The sequence below is a fragment of the Homarus americanus genome, unplaced genomic scaffold (assembly GCF_018991925.1).
Source record: "Homarus americanus isolate GMGI-L3 unplaced genomic scaffold, GMGI_Hamer_2.0 scaffold24844, whole genome shotgun sequence".
NCBI lineage: Eukaryota > Metazoa > Arthropoda > Malacostraca > Decapoda > Nephropidae > Homarus > Homarus americanus.
In genome coordinates, this window is record NW_024754925.1 from 1 (window position 1) to 19219 (window position 19219).

Here is a 19219-nt window from a genome sequence, read left to right on the forward strand (position 1 = left end):
CAGGCATACTTCGTTTCGGTGCGTATTGCTGTGGTAAATTCTCTGAACTGCGTAATCCGTGAGTCTAACAAGCACAAGGCTATAGTTTTAGATGACCTCCTTCGAATGTAACTAACACTCCTTTGTATGAACTTAAGTACTGTACTTTATTAACCTTGTTCCCCAGCTAATACCCATTGTTCATAGTTTAAAATTCTACTTATCATTACTCTCATCTTTCTCTCGTGCTCAGATTTCTCAATAACATCGTTGTTCATCTGGTAACTTGTTTCCTATTTACATCTCTATACAGGTACTTTACATTTTTGTCACATTAATTTCATCTGCATTTTTCAGACCATTCGAAAAATTTGTTTAGATCTTCCTGTAGCAGTTTGTGTGGGTCTCGTCCAGATTTAATAACGTCTAATTTGAGTGTCAGCAACCAAATTTACTTATGTTGCTGTGTTGTGGCTAATATGTACTCACTGTAGTGATGGTCGTTCGGGTGACAGGCAAGTCGAATGGAATGATTGGCTCTTTTTGACGCATTTATGTTTACTGATGTGGTCAAAACCTACAGAAAATGGCGTTCATAACATTACATGATGATCTGTCTGATACATAGTGGTTATTCTCAGACATTTCATCTTATTACTAGCCCAATTGGCCAACCATTGTGACATGATACAAAGTTCGCCATCATGTCTTCCTTTACACTTCATTTCTGCATTGTCTTGAAGTGCTCAGTTAAAACTGGCTTGGTAAACATAGTAGTCCCTGTATTTTGATGTGCCAGAGGCATATGCATCACTTAGGCTGCAACTCCTTGGGGTGAGAGGTGTCACAAGTATGGTGTCAGGAGGATGGTGTCTGGTGTAGTCTGTGTCAGGAGGATGGTGTCTAAATGTGGTGTCCAGGGATGGTGTCACAGAGATGGTGTCCAGGAGATAGTGTCTAAGTATAATTGTCAGGAGATGGTAATACAAAAGTATGGTGTCCAGGAAGAGATAGTGTCACAAAGTATAGTGTCAGGAATGAGTGTCACAAGTAACATGGTGTCAGGAAGATGTATCACAAGTATGGTGTCCAAGATAGTGTCACAAATATAGTGTCAGGAAGATAGTGTCCTAAGTATAGTGTCAGGAAGAATGGTGTCACCGTGTAGTGTCCAGAGATGGTGTCACAAAGTATGGTGTCAGGGAGATGGTGTCCTACCAAGTATGGTGTCAGGAGATGGTGTCACAAGTGGTGTCAGGGAGGATGGTGTCCTGGTATGGTGTCAGGGGATGGTGTCTGAAGTGTATGGTGTCCAGAATGGTGTCACAAGTATGGTGTCAGGGAGATGGTGTCACAAGTAACATAGTGTCAAGAATGGTATACAAAGTATAGTGTCAGGAAGATAGTATCACAAATATAGTGTCAGAAGATAGTGTCCTAAGTATAGTGTCGAGAGATAGTGTCCCCAAGTATGGTGTCCAGGAAGATAGTGTCACAAAGCCTTAATTGTCCCAGGAAGATAGTGTCCTAGTATGGTGTCTAGTATGGTGTTGTCCCAGGAAGAGATAGTGTCACAAAGTATGGTGTCCAGAAGAGATAGTGTCACAAAGTATGGTGTCAGGAGATAGTGTCCTAAGTGCTGTGTGAGAGATGGTATCATAAGTATGGTGTCAGGAGATAGTGTCTTAAGTATGGTGTCAGGAGATAGTGTCACAAGTATGGTGTCCAGAGATAGTTTCATGAGTATGTGTCAGGAGGATGGTGTCTCAAGTATGGTGTGTCAGGAGATGGTGTCAAATGTATGGTGTCAGAGATGGTTTCATAAAATGTGGTGTCAGGAGGATGGTGTGTGAGAAGTAGTGTAGGAGATGTGTCTAAGTATGGTGTCAGGAGATGGTGTTAGTGTGGTGTCACAAGTATAGTGTCAGGAGGATGGTGGTGTGTTTGTGGGTAGTGTCACAAGTATGGTGTCAGGAGTGTTGTCATCACCTAACTTTTAATTCACACTGTTTCTTTCCTCTTTCCATGGCATCATCACTGTCCTCGACGCAAATATGCTGACAAGGTTTGTTTTTTCTGCCTTAGCCCACTACCTGTTGTCTTGACCCACTACCTGTTGTCTTGACCCACTACCTGTTGTCTTGACCCTACCTGTTGTCTTGACCCACTACCTGTTGTCTTGACCCACTACCTGTTGTCTTGACCCACTACCTGTTGTCTTGACCCACTACCTGTTGTTTTGACCACTACCTGTTGTTTGACTCCACTACCTGTTGTTTTGACCCACTACCTGTTGTTTGACCCACTTACCTGTTGTTTTGCCACTACCTGTTGTCTTGACTCCACTACCTGTTGTCTTGACCCACTACCTGTTGTCTTGACCCTACCTGTTGTCTTGACCCCTACCTGTTATTTTGACCCACTACCTGTTGTTTTATTTTACTACCTGTTGTTTTGACCCCTACCTGTTGTGCAGCCACTACCTGTTTTTTGCCTACTGTTGTTTTTGTCTACCTGTTGTTTTGTTACTACCTGTTGTTTTGACCCACTACCTGTTGTCTTGACCCACTACCTGTTGTTTTGACCCACTACCTGTTGTTTTGACCCACTACCTGTTGTCTGCCCTGTTGTTTTGACCCACTACCTGTTGTTTGACCCACTACCTGTTGTCTTGACCCACTACCTGTTGTCTTGACCCACTACCTGTTGTCTTGACCCACTACCTGTTGTTTTGACCCCACTACCTGTTGTCTTAACCCCTACCTGTTGTCTTGACCCACTACCTGTTGTTTTTACTCTTATTCCTCATTTGTTTTTTGTTCCTCCCCTCCTCCTCCTCCTCCTCCTCTTCCTCTCCTCCTCTTCTCTTCCTCCTCCTCTTCCTCCTCCTCCTCATCCTCTCTTCCTCCTCCTCTTCCTCTCCCTCTTCCTCCCCTCCTCTTCCTCCCTCCTCCTCCTCCTCCTCCTTTCTTCCTGCTCCCTCCTCCTCCTCCCCTCTTCCTCCTCCCTCCTCCCTTCCTCTTCCTCCTCCTCCCCCTCCCCCTCCTCTTTCTCCCTCCCCTCCTCTCTTCCCCTCCTCCTCTTCCTCCCTCCCTCCTCTTCCTCCTCCCTCCCTCCTCTTCCTCCCTCTTCCTCCCTCCTCCTCCTCTTCCTGCTCCTCCTCCTCTTCCTCCTCCTCCTCTTCCTCCTCCTCCTCCTCCTTCCTCCTCCTCCTCCCCTCCTCTTGCTCCTCCTCCCCTCCTCCTCTTGCTCCTCCTCCCCCTCCTCCTCCTCCTCCTCCCTCCTCCTCCTCCTCCTCCTCCTCTTCCTCCTCCTCCTCTTCCTGCTCCTCCCCTCCTTCCTCCTCCTCCTCCTCTTCCTCCTCCTCCTCCTCTTCCTGCTCCTCCTCTCCTCCCCCTCCCTCTCCTCCCCTCCTCCTCCTCTTCCTCCTCCTCCTCTTCCTCCTCCTCCCCTCCCCTCCTCTTGCTCTCCTCCCCCTCCCCTCCTCTGCTCCTCCTCCCCCCTCCTCCTCCCTCCTCCTCCTCCCTCCTCCCTGCTCCTCCTCTTCCTGCTCCTCCCTCCTCCTCCTCTCCTCCTCCTCTCCTCCTCCTCCTCCTCCTCCCTCCTCTCTTCCCCTCTTCCTCCTCCTCTTCCTCCTCCTCCCTGCTCCTCCTCCTCTTCCTCCTCCCCTCCTCCTCTCTTCCTCCTCCTCCTCCTCCTCCTCTTCCTCCTCCTCCTCCTCCCCTCCTCTTCCCTCTCTTCCTCCTCCTCTCTTCCTCCTCTCCTCTTCCTCCTCCTCCTCCTCCTCTTCCTCCTCCTCCCTCCCCCTCTTCCTCCTCCTCCCCTTCCTCTCCTCTTCCTCCTCCTCTTCCTCTCTCTTCCTCCTCCTCCCCTCTTCCTCCTCCTCCTCCTCTTCCTGCTCCTCCTCCTCCTCTCTTCTCTTCCTCCTCCTCATCCTCCTCCTCCTCCTCCTCCTCCTCCTCCTCCTCCTCCTCCTCCTCCTTCTTCCTCCTCCTCCTCCTCCTCCTCCTCCTCCTCTTCCTGCTCCTCTTCCTCTTCCCCCCTCCTCCTCCTCCCTCTTCCCTCCCCTCCTCCCTCCTCCTCTCTCCTCCTCCTCCCTCCTCCTCTCCTCCTCCTCTTCCTCCCCTCTTCCTCCTCCTCCTCCTCCTCCTCCTCCTCCCTCCTCCTCTTCCTCTCCTCCTCCCCTCCTCCCTCTTCCTGCTCCTCCTCCTCATCCTCCCTCCCCTCCTCCCTCCCTCCTCCTCCTCCCCTCTCTTCCTGCTCCTCCTCTCATCCTCCTCCTCCTCTTCCTCCTCCTCTTCCTCCTCCTCCTCTTCCTCTCCTCCTCCTCTTCCTCCTCCTCCTCTTCCTCCTCCTCCTCCTCCTCCTCTCCTCCCTCCTCCTCCCTCCTCCTCCTCCTCTTCCTCCTCCTCCTCCTCTCCTCCTCTTCCTCCTCCTCCTCCTCCTCTCCCTCCCCTCCTCTTCCTCCTCCTCCCCCTCCTCCTCCTCTTCCTCCTCCTCCCCTCCCCTCCTCCTCTTCCTCCTCCTCTTTCCTCCTCCTCTTTCTCATCTCCTCTTCCTCCTCATCCTCTTCCTCCTCCTCCTCTTCCTCCTCTCCCCTCCCCCTCCTCTTGCTCCTCCTCCCCTCCTCCTCCTCCCCTCCTCCTCCCCTCTTCCCTCTCCTCCTCCCCTCCTCTCTCCCTCTCCCTCTTCCTCCCTCCTCCTCCTCCTCCCTCCTCCTCCTCCTCTTTCTGCTCTTCCTCCTCTCCTCTTCCTCCCCTCCCTCCCTCTTCCTCCTCTCCCTCCCCTTGCTCCCTCCTCCCTCTCTCCCTCTCCTCCTCCTCCTCTCTCCCTCCCCTCTTCCTCCTCCTCCTCCCTCCTCTTCCTCCCTCCTCCTTCCTCCTCCTCCTCCCTCCCTCCTCCTCTTCCTCCTCCTCCTCTCCTCCTCCTCCTCCTCTCCTGCTCTTCCCCTCCTCCTCCTCTTCCTCCTCCTCCTCTCTTCCTCCTCCTCCTCTTCCTCCTCCTCTTCTCCTCCTCCTCCTCCTCCTCTTCCTCTTCCTCCTCCCTCTTCCTCCTCCTCTTCCTCTCCTCTCTTCCTCCTCCTCCTCCTCTTCCTCCTCCTCCTCCTCCTCTCTTCCTCCTCCTCCTCCTCCTCCTCCTCCTCCTCTTCCTCCTCCTCCTCCTCTCCTCTTCCTCCTCCTCCTCTCTTCCTCTCCCTCTTCCTCCTCCTCCTCTTCCTCCTCCTCCTCTTCCTCCTCCTCCTCCTCCTCCCTCTTCCTCCTTCTCCTCCCCTCTTCCCCTCCTCCTCTCTTCCTCCTCCCCTCTTCCTCCTCTTCTCCTCCTCCTCCTCCTCCTCTCCCTCCTCCCCTCCTCCTCTCTCCCTCCTCCTCCTCCTCCCTCTTCCTCCTCCTCTCTCCTCCCTCCCTTCCTCCTCTCCTCCCCTCTCCTCCTCCTCCTCCCCTCCTCCTCCCCCTCCTCTTCCTCCTCCCTCCTCCTCCTCTTCCTCTCCTCCCCCTCCTCCTCCTCCTCCTCCTCTTCCTCCTCCTCCTCCTCCTCCTCCTCCTCTCCTCCTCTTCCTCCTCTCCTCCTCCCTCCTCCTCTTCCTCCTCCTCTTCCTCCTCCTCCTCTTCCTCCTCCTCCTCTTCTCCTCCCTCCTCCTCCTCTTCCTCCTCCCCTCCTCCTCCTCCTCCTCCCCTCCTCCTCTCCTGCTCTCCTCCCTCATCCTCCCCTCCTCCTCTCTTCCTCCTCCTCCTCCTCCTCTTCCTCTCCCCTCTCCTCTCCTCCTCCCTCTTCCCTCCTCCTCTTCCCTCCTCCCTCCTCTTCCCTCCTCCTCCTCTTCCTCCTCCTCCTCCTCCTCCTCCTCCTCCTCCTCCTCCTCCCTCCTCCTCCTCCCCTCCTCTCCTCCTCCTCCTCCCTCCTCCTCCCTCCTCCTCCTCTCCCTCCTCTCCTCCTCTTCCTCCTCCTCCCCCTCCCCCTCCTCCCTCTCCCTCCTCCTCCTCCTCTCTCCTCCTCCCTCCCCTCCTCCTCCTCCTCCCTCCCCCTCCTCCTCCCTCTTCCTCCTCCTCCTCCTCCTCTCTTTCTCATCCTCCTCTCCTCCTCCTCCTCTTCCTCCTCCTCTTCCTCCTCCTCCCTCCTCCTCTTCCTCCTCCTCCTCTCTCCTCTTCCTCCTCCTCTCCTCTTCCTCCTCCTCCTCCTCCTCCTCCTCCTCCTCCTCTTCCTCCTCCTCCTCCTCCTCCTCCTCCTCCCTCTTCCTCCTCTTCCCTCCTCCTCCTCTTCTCTCCTCCTTCCTCCTCCTCCTCTTCCTCCTCCTCTTCCTCCTCCTCCTCCTCCTCCTCCTCCTCCTCCTCCTCCTCCTCACCTCCTCCTCCTCCTCCTCCTCCTCTTCCTCCTCCTCTCCCCCTCCCCTCTCTTGCTCCTCCTCCTCCTCCTCCTGCTCTCCTCCTCCCGTCGCTTAACAGTAGTCATCTATACTGTGGTCTATAACCTCCCAACAGTAGTCATCCTGTCTGTGCTATAACCTCCCAACACAACAATAGTCATCTATACTGTGGTCTATAACCTCCCAACACAACAGTAGTCATCCTATACTGTGGTCTATAACCTCCCAACACAACAGTAGTCATCCTATACTGTGGTCTATAACCTCCCAACACAGCAGTAGTCATCCTATACTGTGGTCTTAACCTCCCACACAACAGTAGTCATCCTATACTGTGGTCTATAACCTCCCAACACAACAGTAGTCATCCTGCTGTGGTCTATAACCCTCCCAACACAACAGTAGTCATCCTATACTGTGGTCTATAACCTCCCAACACAACAGTAGTCATCCTATACTGTGGTCTATAACCCTCCCAACACAACAGTAGTCATCCTATACTGTGGTCTATAACCTCCCAACACAACAGTAGTCATCTATACTGTGGTCTATAACCTCCCAACACAACAGTAGTCATCCTATACTGTGGTCTATAACCTCCCAACACAACAGTAGTCATCCTATACTGGCGTTCTTAACCTCCCAACACAACAGTAGTCATCCTATACTGTGGTCTATAACCTCCTAACACAACAGTAGTCATCCTATACTGTGGTCTATAACCTCCCAACACAGTAGTCATCCTATACTGTGGTTATAGCCCTCCCAACACACAGTAGTCATCTATACTGTGGTCTATAACCTCCCAACCTGCAGTAGTCATCCATACTGTGGTCTATAACCCTCCCAACACAACAGTAGTCATCTATACTGTGGTCTATAACCTCAACAGTAGTCATCCTATACTGTGGTCTATAACCCTCCCAACACAACGTAGTCATCCTATACTGTGGTCTATAACCTCCCAACACAACAGTAGTCATCTATACTGTGGTCTATAACCCTCCCAACACAACAGTAGTCATCCTATACTGTGGTCTATAACCTCCCAACACAACAGTAGTCATCCTATACTGTGGTCTAAAACCCTCCCAACACAACAGTAGTCATCCTATACTGTGGTCTATAACCTCCCAACACAACAGTAGTCATCCTATACCTGGTCTATAACCTCCCAACACAACAGTAGTCATCCTATACTGTGGTCTATAACCTCCAACACAGTAGTCATCCTACTGTGGTCTATAACCCTCCCAACAGTAGTCATCCTATACTGTGGTCTATAACCTCCCAACACAACAGTAGTCATCCTATACTGTGGTCTATAACCTCCCAACAGTAGTCATCCTATACTGTGGTCTATAACCCTCCCAACACAACAGTAGTCATCCTATGCTGTGGTCTATAACCTCCCCAACAGTAGTCATCCTATACTGTGGTCTATAACCCTCCCAACACAACAGTAGTCATCTATACTGTGGTCTATAACTCTCCCAACACAACAGTAGTCATCTATACTGGTCTATAACCCTCCCAACACAACAGTAGTCATCCTATACTGTGGTCTATAACCTCCAACACAACAGTAGTCATCCTATACTGTGGTCTATAACCCTCCCAACGCAACAGTAGTCATCCTATACTGTGGTCTATAACCTCCCAACACAACAGTAGTCATCCTTTACTGTGGTCTATAACCTCCCAACACAACAGTAGTCATCCTATACTGTGGTCTATAACTCTCCCAACACAACAGTAGTCATCCTATACTGTGGTCTATAACCTCCCAACACAACAGTAGTCATCCCATACTGTGGTCTATAACCTCCCAACACAACAGTAGTCATCCTATACTGTGGTCTATAACCTCCCAACACAACAGTAGTCATCCTATACTGTGGTCTATATCCCAACACAACAGTAGTCATCCTATACTGTGGTCTATAACCTCCCAACACAACAGTAGTCATCTATACTGTGGTCTATAACCTCCCAACACAACAGTAGTCATCCTATACTGTGGTCTATAACCTCCCAACACAGCAGTAGTCATCTGACTGTGGTCTATAACCTCCCAACACAACAGTAGTCATCCTATACTGTGGTCTATAACCTCCCAACACAACAGTAGTCATCCTATACTGTGGTCTATAACCTCCCAACACAACAGTTGTCATCCATACTGTGGTCTATAACCTCCCAACACAACAGTAGTCATCCTATACTGTGGTCTATAACCTCCCAACACAACAGTAGTCATCCTATACTGTGGTCTATAACCCCCAACACAACAGTAGTCATCCCTATACTGTGGTCTATAACCTCCAAACACAGTAGTCATCCATACTGTGGTCTATAACCTCCCAACACCAGTAGTCATCTATATGGTCTATAACCTCCCAACACAACAGTAGTCATCCATCTGTGGTCTTACTCCAACACAACAGTAGTCATCCTATACTGTGGTCTGTAACCTCCCAACACAACAGTAGTCATCCTATACTGTGGTCTATAACCTCCCAACACAACAGTAGTCAGTCCTATACTGTGGTCTATAACCTCCCAACACAACAGTAGTCATCCTATACTGTAGGTCTATAACCCCTCCAACACAACAGTAGTCATCCCATACTGTGGTCTATAACCTCCCAACACAACAGTAGTCATCCTATACTGTGGTCTATAACCCTCCCACCACAACAGTAGTCATCCTATACTGTGGTCTATAACCTCCCAACACAACAGTAGTCATCCTATACTGGGTCTATAACCTCCCAACACAACAGTAGTCATCCCATACTGTGGTCTATAACCTCCCAACACAACAGTAGTCATCCCATACTGCAAGCATAACCTCCCAACACAACAGTAGTCATCCTATACTGTGGTCTATAACCTCCCAACTACTCAACAGTAAAAAGTTAATGAATGTTGAATTATTTTTTAACTTAAAGAATATTAACGAGAAGAAGCCCGAGGGAGGAGTTAACGAGGCTGTTAGGTGAGTTAACTTAATCCCGTTATATTAGGTTAAGTTAGTTTAAGTTAGGATTTAGTGTTAAGTTATGCTAGGTTAGTGTTAAGTTAGGTTAAGTTAACTTAAGTTAGATTAATGTTAAGTTAAGTTAGGTTAGTGTTAAGTTATGCTAGGTTAGTGTTAAGTTAGGTTAGGTTAACTTAAGTTAGATTAATGTTAAGTTAGGTTAGGTTAGGTTAGGTTATCTTATCTTAGGTTAGATTAGTGTTAGGTTAGGTTAACTTAGGTCAGGTAAGGTAGTGATAATTAAGGTCTTGTTAGTGGACCTGAACTGACCTGCTGGACCTGAACTTAAGTACCTGTCACCCCATAGACAGGTGGCTCTGGCTGACCTGTTGATTCTGAACAAGACTGACCTGGGTGAGGCACAGCAGCTACAGGTCGTCACCTCCCTCGTCAGGTAGGTAGTGGGGTGGGTGTGTGTGGTGTGGTGTGTGTGGTGTGAGTAGTGTGTGTGTGGTGTGAGTAGTGTGTGTGTGTGTGTGTGTGTGTGTGTGTGTGTGTGTGTGTGTGTGTGTGTGTGTGTGTGTGTGTGTGTGTGTGTGTGTGTGTGTGTGTGTGTGTGTGTGTGTGTGTGTGTGTGTGTGTGACGGGATGCAGGTATGTACATAAATAAAATAACTAAATACAGTCAATGAATAAATAAAAAAACGTATTTTGGTATATAATTTTCATATCTATAATTATAATCAACATTCAATAACTCGCTTTATAGAAATATTGACTGCCTTATATTCATCAACATTCAATAACTCACTATAGAAATATTGACTGCCTTCATAATTTCAAATTTATAAATTATTTAATTATATTTTTATATCAATAAAAACTAGAATTAAAAGTTTAAGAGGAATGACAAAATGTAAAAATGTTTAGAAATTGGCTATCAATCAGATAGACTATAGCCTGGTACAGTCCTTCACTAGTGTGTTTACAGGGGCTGGTCATATTAACCTAGGTACAGTCCTTCACTTTTGTGTTTACAGGGGCTAGTCCTTAGTACAGGTACAGTCCCCCTAGTGTGTTTACAGGGGCTGGTCTTATTCTAAGTCCAATTGTGTTTGGGGCTGGTCACCTAATACAGTCCTTCACTGAGTGTTACAGGCTGGTCTATAGCCTGTCTCTCCTTTAGTGTGTTTACAGGGCTGGTCATATAGCCTAAGTACAGTCTCTACTGGTGTGTTTACAGGGGCTGGTCATATAGCCTATACAGTCCTCTAGTGTGTTTAGGGCTGGTCATATAGCCTGGTTCAGTCCTTCACTGGTGTGTTTACAGGGACTGGTCATAGCCTATAAGTACAGTCCCTTCACTGTGTGTTTACAGGGGCTGGTCGCATAGCCTAGTACAGTCCCCTTCACTAGTGTGTTTAGGGACTGGTCATATAGCTGGTACAGTCCTTCACTAGTGTGTTTACAGGGCTGGTCATATAGCTAGATACAGTCCCACTAGTGTGTTTACAGGGGCTGGTCATATAGCCTAGGTACAGTCCCTTCACTAGGTGTTGTTTACAGGGCTGGTCTTCTTCTAGGCTGTCCCCTTCCCTTCATAGTGTGTTTACGGGCTGGTCATATAGCCTAGGCATGGTCCTTCACTGGAGTGTTTTTTACAGGGGCTGGTCATATAGCCTAGGTACAGTCCCCTTCACTAGTGTGTTAACAGGGGCTGGTCGCCTAGGTACAGTCCCTTCACTAGTGTGTTTACAGGGCTGGTCATTAGCCTAGGCACAGTCCCTCCTAGTATATTCTGAGTCATTAGCCTTGTACAGTCCCTTTTCATGTATGTTTTACAGGCTGGTCATACTAGCCTAGGTACAGTCCCCCCTCCTGTTGTTATCAGTTTGGGCTGGTCTCCTTCCAAGGTACAGGCCCCTCACTGTGTTGTTTACAGGGGCTGGTCATATAGCCTACAAGGTACAGGGCCCTTCACTGGTGTTTACAGGGTCTTGTAACATAGGTACAGTCCCCTCACTAGTGTGTTTACAGGGGCTGGTCATATAGCTAGGTACAGTCCCCTCACTAGTGTGTGTTTTACAGGGGCTGGTCATATAGCCTAGGTACAGTCCCCTCACTAGTGTGTTTACAGGGGCTGGTCATATAGCCTGGGTACAGTCCCTTCACTGGTGTGTTTACAGGGGCTAGTCATATAGCCTAGGTACAGTCCCTTCACTAGTGTGTTTTACAGGGGCTGGTCATATAGCCAGGTACAGTCCTTCACTAGTGTGTTTACAGGGGCTGGTCATATAGCCTGGGTACAGTCCTTCACTGGGTGTGTTTACAGGGGCTGGTCATATAGCCTAGGTACCCTTCACTAAGTGTGTTTACAGGGCTGGTCATATAGCCTAGGTACAGTCCCCTCACTAGTGTGTTTACAGGGGCTGGTCATATAGCCTAGGTACAGTCCCTTCACTAGTGTGTTTACAGGGGCTGGTCATATAGCCTACAAGGTACAGTCCTTCACTAGTGTGTTTTACAGGGCTGGTCATATAGCCTAGAGTACAGTCCCCCTCACTAGTGTGTTTACAGGGGCTGGTCATATAGCCTAGGTACAGTCCCTTCACTGTTGTGTTTACAGGGGCTAGTCATATAGCCTAGGTACAGTCCCCTAAAGGTGTTAACAGGGGCTGGTCATATAGCCTGGTACAGTCCCTTCACTAATGTGTTTTACAGGGGCTAGTCACGTAGCTAGGTACAGTCCCCTCACTAGTGTGTTTACAGGGGCTGGTCATATAGCCTACAAGGTACAGGCCCTTCACTAGTGACAGGGGAGGTACAGGGGGTGAGTGACAGGTGAGTGACAAAGGCTAAGTTAGGCTAAGCTAAAAGTGGCCCCTGGGTCATTTTAAAGGGGTCAGGAGGGGAAATGCTGACCACTAACCCCTCTATAACAATCAATCATATTTATATGAATAAGAAACTCACTACATTAGGGGAGGGGGATGTGACCTGAGTGGATGACGTGTGGATGACTTCCCTGGATGACTTGGATGACCTCTATATCGACCTCAGACAGGCTTGGTTGAGACTGATTGAATTTTCCCCGAGTTCCGGAGGGCAGGTGGGGTGGAGGGGTCCAAGTACGCTTCACCTCTGAACTGATCGAATTTACTACCGAGAGAGAGAGAGAGAGAGTCCGCTTATTCAACTGGTCATTATTCTCTCTCTCTCTCTCTCCTCTCTCTCTCTCTCTCTCTCTCTCTCTCTCTCTCTCTCTCTCTCTCTCTCTCTCTCTCTCTCTCTCTCTCTCTCTCTCTCTCTCTCTCTCTCTCTCTCTCTCTCTCTCTCTCTCTCTCTCTCTCTCTCTCTCTCTCTCTCTCTCTCTCTCTCTCTCTCTCTCTCTCTCTCTCTCTCTCTCTCTCTCTCTCTCTCTCTCTCTCTCTCTCTCTCTCTCTCTCTCTCTCTCTCTCTCTCTCTCTCTCTCTCTCTCTCTCTCTCTCTCTCTCTCTCTCTCTCTCTCTCTCTCTCTCTCTCTCTCTCTCTCTCTCTCTCTCTCTCTCTCCTCTCTCTCTCTCTCTCTCTCTCTCTCTCTCTCTCTCTCTCTCTCTCTCTCTCTCTCTCTCTCTCTCTCTCTCTCTCTCTCTCTCTCTCTCTCTCTCTCTCTCTCTCTCTCTCTCTCTCTCTCTCTCTCTCTCTCTCTCTCTCTCCTCTCTCTCTCTCTCTCTCTCTCTCTCTCTCTCTCTCTCTCTCTCTCTCTCTCTCTCTCTCTCTCTCTCTCTCTCTCTCTCTCTCTCTCTCTCCCTCCCTCAGGATGGACCTAGACAAGATTCTGGACCTACACTCTTATGACCAGTTTACACATCAGTGTTATGAGACGTCTCTACATTCACGTTTTGTCGATGGAGGCCCTCATCTTGACCAGGTATGTCTGTCTCTCTGTCTACCTATGTCTGTGTGCGTGTGTGTGTGTGTAATGATTAATGATAATAATAATAATTAACTGTTTATTGAAAGAGCATGGCAGCCAGAAGGGTGAAAATATACAGTTACACAATTGGTGAATGGGTCTCTTGATTGACAAATAATGTACAAGTACCATAAGTGATACAAATATGATATATAATAACTAGGTGGGGAGAAGGTCATACTACAGGGCATTTCAACATAGTGACAGTGTAAAAAGGTAAGATTGACTGGGAGTGAATACATTGGTTGATTACAAGTTGTTGATAATTTTTACAATGGTTGGGTCTGGGCTGTTCTTATCAGTACGTGCTCGTATGGGCTGGATGTGGTCACAGTGATGATCAGTGAGAGCCGAAAGGGTCAGTGTGTTGAGCGCTTCTTGACATGTGGAGTAGGAAGGGGAGAGAATAATCTTGCATGCCCTCTTTTGCACTTTTTCTAGGTGTTTATGTTGTGTGGCATTTAGGGAGGAAGACCAGGTGGGGAGATAGGTGAGCTTGGGAAGTATGAATGTTGAGTAAACATTGAGGAGCTCGGGGGCAGGCTCCCAGGGACTTAGTCGGCGGAGGAGGTGGAGCGGAACTGGAGGATTTGACAACTTCACTGACGTGTGGTTTCCAATTTAGTTTATAATGACGCCGAGGAGCTTAGTGGAGTCCACAACCTGGAGTGTGTTGGGACCTAAAGTAATGGAAGGAGGTGGGACAATGTCGGAGGAGAGGTTGATGTGGATAACCATGGTCTTGGTATGGGTGATGGTGACGTGGTTGTTGGTGGCCCAGTTTTGGAGACTGTTCAATAAATCCTGGAGGGCGGTGTAGTCGGGAGCCTAGTTGTTGACACTGATCCCAATGGTTGGCTCGTCGACATATTTCCAGCCAGCAGGGGTTTCTCTTCGGGCATCATTGATAAGCATAAGGAAACTGAGCGGTCCCATATTGGTGCCTTGGGGAACGCCACAGGTGAGTGACTGAAAAGTGAAGACAGCCCCTCGGAAGTGTACGGCTTGGCATCTGTCACTAAGGTATAAGACTTCTTCGAAACCCGAGGTCGATAGCTTTGTTGATGATTAAAGTGTGGTCGACTAGGTCAAATGTTTTGGTGAAGTCATTGAAGGCAGCAGCCACAGACGTCTTTCGTTTTCCTAGATGGCGGTATATGTAGTCGAGAAAGCTGACAAGACAGTGAGTGGTGGAGGAAGTTTTCATATTACCAAGTGCTGAGGATCTATGGCGCCTGAATATCAGCATAAGTCCAGTCAAACACGAAACTTTCGCAGATTAAGCTGGGTATTGGGGTGATGGCAATGGGTCGTAGTTCATTTAAGGATTGTGGGCTGGTTGACTTGGGCACTGGTGACATATGAAGTCTTCCAGTCAGCTGGGCATCTTGGTTGCCTGAGAGAAGCATTGATGATGGAGCAGAGGGGTTTAGCAAGCTCAGGAGAACTCCTTGAAGAGTTTCATTGGTAAGTCAGTGGGGGTCGTGGAAGCCTTAACTTCAGTTTGTCCAGACGTTTTGCTACTTCAAATTCTTCTACTAAGTCAGTGGGAAGGGGGGCTGGTAGGTAAGCAGGGAGAGTGGTTGTGTCAAGCCGTGGGAGCGTCTGTATAGTAGCGAAATGGTTGTTTGATTTCTCAGCTGCGTCAACATTAGTGAGATGGCTAAGGAGGAGGGGAGGGGTGTGTCTTTGTTTAGTCCACAGTTCTTTAAGCTTACCATACCACTGACTGTTGTTGGTCTGCTTCAGGTGTTCTTGGTTGGGTAGTGGGACTTCCTTGCAGCGTATTTCCTGGGATGGCTTTGTTGTGAAGGACTGGTAGCGGTTGTGGCCCTTGAGATGAAAGGCTCTGTCTCTCTGTTGCATAAGTCTTTTGATCCGAGGTGTGATCCAGGGCAAGTCAGCTGGGTGAGATCTGACGGACTTCTCGGGGAAAAGTGGTGGTGAGCTTCCGTGGTGGTGTTGGTATAATTTATCCATTTGGTGTCCACGTCATCCACGCTAAGTACTTCAGTCAGGGATGGTGAACTATCCACTGCCCGAAAGACGCACTACAGAGTCAGTAATGGCCCTTGTAGTCTTGATGTAGGGTCTCTGTACTTGAGTGGGAGTGGCAGCTGGGGACGAGGATAGGTGTGTGTGGAGGCATTGGTTGAGGTGGTTGGTACGTCTAAGTCAGTTAAGATAAGGTCAAGGGTATTTGACCGTGTGTGGGGAAGGTCATAGCTTGTGATAGTAACAGCTGGTCCTGGACATCAATGGTGTCAATATCGTTATAATCCCCGAATAACACGAGCTTGGCACATGGGTACCTAACTGTGAGGCGGTAATGAGGTGATTGATGAGCGTCTCTGGTGGGCAGCGCGAGGTGGATGGTATACCACACATTATATAATAGAAACAGCGTAGCGCCATGCGTACCCCTAGTGCCTCTACCTCATCCGGGACTAAAACAACCAAGCGAGACGGGCGCAGTTCAGGCCAACACCCCCTCCGCGTCCGACAGTGAGGAAAGACTACACGCCCCTCAATGTGTCACGTTTCAGGAACTATTTGCCAAGCTTCGCATCTGGCAGCCACTGATCGGACTGTGGTTGCCAGGTCCTAATGGGTGACGGTCCTAATGGGTGACGGTCCTAATGGGTGACGGTCCTAATGGGTGACGGTCCTAATGGGTGGTGGTCCTAATGGGTGACGGTCCTAATGGGCTTCTGTTTGTGACGCCCTTGTCTTCGGCTGCGAGCATGGAATATGTTCGGTGATTTTAGTCACACGATAATGCTACCGCCAGGATAACCGTTCCCATGCTTTAAATTGTACAGGGAGCGTCGGGAGTAAGTAACTGGTGGTCATCTGTTGATATCTGTTGTTGTGGACGGACGGAAGTGTTTGTCCCCGGTGGCCGTAAACTCAATAGTGGCACTTTGAGGGCCACTGACACTGGTAGACTTCTTTTGATGTTTATCAAGTCGTAAACACCGCGAGTCCTTGTCTCCGGCACTTAAGGGGTCGCCGGCACTGTACCCACGGTATATGTAAACATCGCGGTGGTTCTTGTCACTGGCACTTTGAAGGTGACCGACAAAGTGCCCGCAGTCTGGTATTACACCGCTGTCAATTACGCTTGTTTTTGTGCCTTAACTTGGAATACACTGTTGGATCACTGTTTGATAACCAATCATTGCACTGATCACTGAAATGTTTGGTGATAAATCCAGGGTGCAGTGATGTTGGGGGGGGGGGGCAGGGCCAACCAGAATAGGCTTGGCTACCAGTCCAGAGCGCCTACAGGATTGTGTTTATGCATTCTTGTATGTATATTTTGTGTATGTGAGGGGAACATTATGTGGCTTTGTTTGAGAGAATGATAATGGATAAATTGTATGTAGTGAGTCCTCTACTAAATTGGTGACTTTAAAACGGCTCTTCGTCCACATATTCTCCATTCCAGGTTCAATTCCCGACAATTTATGGAGACAATAATATACATTTTTTTTTCGCTAATTGCCTTTGAGGTCGTACATTCTTAACCAGGTGTACTGTATATCAGGAAAGCATAACTTGCAAAGTATTTTTTTCTTTTCTCATCACTAATCGGAGGAGCAACATGCATGTGGAGGCATTCAGAGGGCATTAGGAGGTACCAGGAGACATCAGGATGTATCAGAATGCATAAAGAGGCATCAAAAGGCATTCAGGAGGCACCAGGGTGTATTAGGAGGCGCCAGGGTGTATGTGGAGGCATCAGGATGCATAAATAGGCATCAAGATACATTAGGAGGCATAAGGAGGTATCTAAGAAGCATCAAGAGGCATCTGATTAAGTGTCCAGATGGTAGGATTGCGATTGCACTGTTCCGATCATTATACCCATTTGATAACACAGTTACAGCCTCTGTCTTAACCAGTTTTAATGTCTTCGCCTCTCTCTGTCGCTCACCTTAGTTCTTCTTTATAATTGGAGTCATATTTTAGGTGTCCTGGACTAAATGTGTCGCGTGGTGGTGTGACGTGAGAGCCTCGTATTTCACAGCCTTGTCCAGGGAGCAGTAACAACTTTTATTCATTTTATAACTTTGTGATATAGTGGAAGGTCTAGGCTACGTACTAAGCTTACTGTGAGGGTTGTTATTTTTAGCAGTATGTGTTGTATCTCTCTCTCTCTCTCTCTCTCTCTCTCTCTCTCTCTCTCCGTGTACAGTTCCAAGCCAGACTCTCACATTGTACAGCTCCTCATGACCTCTTGGATGCGTAGTTGTCGTATATAACGGAGTACCGAGGAGGAAAGGAAATTTTCGTTATAAAGTTATGTGATTTTTTCTGTTTTGTGATACGGACAAAAGTCATCACATTTAGGAGTCTTTGAGAAGAGATAAGTGAAGCGTTGAATGTCATAGGCCATAGAGATGTAAAATAGAAGCACCTTGGACAATGAATATATTTTTAACAAGTATTGAAAAGTTAGTTTTGTTTTTCATGTATTGATTAAGTTATTTTTCTTAAAGCGAACAAGTATAATCTGTGTTCCCGCTAATGAGAGAATATTTATATATGTTGAATATATTCCCTAAGACGTATTTTTCAAGATAGCTGTTTGTGTGTCGGTAAAGGATATTTGTTATTCGATAAAATATTGACATTAAAGATTTATGATTTCATTTTCTTCCTTAATACGGTATTATGTAGCGTGGAGGCTGGACCTTCAAGAAACAGGATTATATTGGAGTTAATAGAGAGCGTAGCGGCGTCCAGTGGTATTTAGGGAAAGACCTCCTGCTGATGGGTGATCTTGGCTTGTGTGAAGCAACAATGGTTAAAACACATTTGTGCCTTGTATAAGAGGAGTGCCGTAGCAGAGCGCAACTTTTACGGCAGTTAGAACGAATAAACATCAGCGAATGAAAGAAAATGTGTTTGTGTATTTTCTTTTTTTCTCCCAGCCTCCCTACATTAACGCTGACAAGAGTAATGTATATATACTTTACATTACATTTGGGTGGGTAAGGTTACGAGGAAAATGTTTGACAGTGCACACATACTTTCCCCTGTATAGCCAAACATTAACCGCATGGGTCGCTCCTACCCTCCGGCACCCTTAGTCTACCATTCTCAAATTCACTTTCTAACCTCGTCTCACACAACTACATCAAGACTCACATTCCCACTGCTGTAATAGTTCTCGTTTTAGAAGTAAATGGAGAAAATGTAATCTGAACATAGTCAAGAACTTAATACAATTGCAAATAACATCACGAGCAACAAACTGGCGTTGATTTTTTTTTCATGAAAGCTTTGGCCATGTTGGTGGGGGACTGGCCAATGGCCATGGTTATGGGAGACTGGCCATGTTGGTGGGAGACTAGAAAAGGTGGTGGGAGGCTGGCCATGGTGGTGGTGGGAGGCTGGCCATGGTGGTGGTGGGAGACTGGCCACGGTGGTGGGAGACTGGCCACGGTGGTGGGAGACTGGCCATGGTGGTGGGAGACTGGCCGGTGGTGGTGGGAGACTGGCCACGGTGGTGGGGGCTGGCCTTGCAGTGGTGGGAACTGGCCATGGTGGTGGGGAATATGCAGTGGTGGGAGGCTGGCCATGGTGGTGGTGGGAGACTGGCCATGGTGGTGGTGGAGACTGGCCATGGTGGTGGTGGGAGCTGGCCATGGTGGTGGTGGGGGAGCTGGCCACGGTGGTGGTGGGAGACTGGCCACAGTGGTGGGAGACTGGCCATGGTGGTGGGAGACTAGCCACGGTGGTGGGAGACTGGCCATGGTGGTGGTGGAACTGGCCATGGTGGTGGTGGGAGACTGGCCACGGTGGTGGGAGACTGGCCATGTGAGTGGTGGTGGGAGACTGTCCATGGTGGTGGTGGGGAGACTGGCCACGGTGGTGGGAGACTGTACAGTGGTGGGGAGACTGGCCATGGTGGTGGGAGACTAGCCATGGTGGC

The 19219-nt window shown here is 48.7% G+C and overlaps 1 long non-coding RNA gene across 1 annotated transcript; it reads left to right on the forward strand.

Annotated features, from left to right (window-relative positions):
- The first annotated feature begins 1998 nt into the window (after positions 1-1998).
- Positions 1999-13253, forward strand: LOC121856128. The gene is made up of 4 exons (XR_006086901.1): positions 1999-2044; positions 9292-9338; positions 9688-9774; positions 13119-13253. It is a non-coding gene; the product is annotated as an uncharacterized LOC121856128 (long non-coding RNA).
- The last annotated feature ends 5966 nt before the right edge of the window (positions 13254-19219 follow it).